Genomic DNA, 3,092 nt, shown 5'->3' with positions numbered 1-3,092 from the left:
GTCCCTTCTGACCCTAGAAACTATGAAACTATGAAAATCTTGCAGGCAAATGCCATTTTGGGAGGGGAATTTCACACTAGAATTGTAGGAGATTTTGTATAGGTAACTTCCATAGAGTTAAAAATGGCAGTTCCCTTACTATTTTGGGACAGAATTCACAATGGGACTTCACTGCTTGATGCAGCTAGCACAAAATTCTTATGTTTAGTTCTGTATTAGAATAATAATGATTCAAAAGTGCGGTAAAAGATGAGCAAGAGCAACATTGTTATAACTCTTTCATGAGTGGGAAAGTAGAAGCAGAGAAAGATGACATGATTTGTTTGAGATCACATGGCAAATCAGTGCAGAGCTGTGAATGGAACAGTGTCTCCTGCTGAGAATATGGAACATGGCAGTCTGCCTCCACTTCAGAAAAAGAAAGATGGAGCAAAAATGGTGACACGAAAATGGCGACATGAAAATAAAAATATAATATGCATATCAATTAAAGAAATGTAAAAAGGATTTAACTTCGTATTTGTTTCCTAAATTTGTAGTAATATTTGTTTATAATAGAAGTTAAAAATTCTAGGCATCTAGGTTATTAATTGGATGGACAAAACAGGAAGTTTCAGGCCATGGTCAAAATGAGCACATGATTACAAGTCTAATTTGCATGCACATATACCTATTAGCATGCTCAGTCGTAGTATCTGCACCTGCAAGTTGCGGGTCATTTAAATGAGTTTGTATGTGCAGATACCAAATTTCTTGATGTGTTCAGTCTTGATAATTACACATACAATGTAGATGCATAAATGTTTGCCTATTGTTGCATGTGGTCCTATATTTTAGTTTTTGCAAATCTGACCCAATTTGTTAGAATTTATTGCCAGAAATTAATCCTTTGCCGATAACTAAGTATAGTGGGATATTTTGTTTATTTTCCTGGAGAAGTTTTTATACACATTTCCCTATTAAAAGCTTTTTAAAAAAGCAGTTGGGCCTATTGCAAATATGGACCATTTCTGTCTGACAGGCAGAAATATTTTGATATTCTATATTTTATCTGTTTGGTTTAACCACAAGTTTTATATAGTAAAACCAAGCAATGTGAAAACATTTATTATTTATTCACAGTTTTATTATAAATTGCAAGTTACTCAGACAAAATAGCTTTTTGTTCTTGGTTTTCTGTTTTGTAACTCATGATGGGTATAGATATTACACCAGTTCAAACACAAAATGCAACTCAGAATATTAGTGATTTCTCCAGTCTTTTTATTCCATTTGGGTAAATGCCTTTCTTTAGAAATATAAGTGTTGATCTTAACTCTATTTTCAAATTGATATTTTAGCATTTAGAACTCCCTGAAAGTGGGTTGTGGTATTTGTTTTGTTCCTGTAGATACAGTTTTGCTATCCATATATCTTAGGTATAATTTATAAATCCACAGATGATGGATACGGAGGAGGTAGTCAAAACACTACTGAGTTTGATATAGAAGACAGTCTTTACATGTCATTTTTAAACATTTTAAAATGTTTGCATTAGTTTTAAAAATTAGGAAGCTCTTGAAAATATACATGATTTGGACAAAGTAAAACCTGAGATCAAAACTTGTAAATTAGTTTTGGAAAGTTGTTATTTTCAGGCTTCTCTTTTGACGGAGCTGTTCTGCTAATAGTGCTTGCACTTCTCTGGATATAGGATTGTCTCGTATCTTTAAAAAGCAGCTTAACATATAGCACAGTAGTATCCAGGGGATCTATTCTTATAATTACATTGGGTGCATGTTCAAGGGGTAATGAAATTAGATTCAGTAAAGAATGTAGGTGCCTACAGATACAGGAAATGTAACACCCAGCTTTCAGTTGCCTGGCCCCAGAGTGAAATTCAAGCCCCCTACAATCCCTATAGAGCCATGGGCAAGTGAAGAGCTTTTGAATCATAATCCATAAAAATCCACACGTGTGAGGCCCTGCTAAAAGCTAGCTAATAGAACCCAATCATCCTGTCCTGCTCTGGTGCTTGAGGAGCCTCGTGTCCCCTGGGAATCGAGTCTGGAAGCCTCTCTTACTGGTAGGCACTTACTGCCATTCTTTCAAAGGATTGGAAAGGGCTCAAATCATAATGAGTCTGATTGAAAAGGATAGTAATATTAGTGGCACCCACCTTTGATATAATAGCTGAGTAGTTACAACACTTATCCAGGAAGTGGGAGACCCAGGTTCAGTGCCCTCCTCGGTCTGAGAACGATGGTAATCATTTGATTGTAGGCTAGGCTGATAGGAGCAGCCTCCCCCTCTGCTGTTGAAGCTGTGCTGCTGCACGGCAAAGAATGCAGGAGTCATGGAGAGAGATTGGTATGCAGCATGAGAGAAAACAGGCATTCGGGAAGGAGGAGGATTTTAGTCTGATGGGAGAAGTCTTACTTTCCAGTTTCTGCTCTTTGCACAGCTGATACAGTTTTTGTTTTTTTTGGTGTTCCTTGAATGTAAAACACAGAAACAATCCTGGAAGAAGGGACCAGATGCAGGACTTGCCTCTCCTAGGAAGTGCCCTCATTGCTTGGCAGCAGGGTCAAGCTCCATCTGTCTCTCTCTTGCACCATAAACTTTGCCCTTTTTTTTTTGCACTGGGGCATGGCTTCAGCTGGAGGGTAGGATGGTATCCCCACAGCCTATCCCGAAGTGTGGTGAGTAGACATTATCCAAAGGAGTGGGAATAAAATTTTAACTGCCTCAGGCTGAGGAGAGCATTGAACTGCTGCCTTGGCTTCTGAGTGAGTGATCTAGCCATGAAGCTATTATATGTAAGAGACATTTCTTTATCCTGATTTTGTTTTTAAAAAGTAGCCACAAGTGCATTTTGTGAGGGGCCTAATCCTACCAGATCATGACTTTTTTAGATCAGGCCCCTCAGAGGGTTAGGCAGAGAAACCCAACTTCTGGATCCTGACTGGGTTTAGGATGAGGCTAAGCACCTAGGTGTTTGGACTGGGGTCATTCTGTGCATGGCCAGATACCAAACTCTGGGCACTTAGGGAATTTTCAAGTCACACCTTAGAGCTGGAAGAGCAGAGTTCCAAGTGAGCTACATTTTACTT

Source organism: Gavialis gangeticus, unplaced genomic scaffold (genome assembly GCF_001723915.1).
Source record: "Gavialis gangeticus isolate Ggan-Ray unplaced genomic scaffold, GavGan_comp1, whole genome shotgun sequence".
In the NCBI taxonomy this organism is placed as follows: Eukaryota; Metazoa; Chordata; order Crocodylia; family Gavialidae; genus Gavialis; species Gavialis gangeticus.
Note: the sequence above shows the minus strand (reverse complement) of the source record.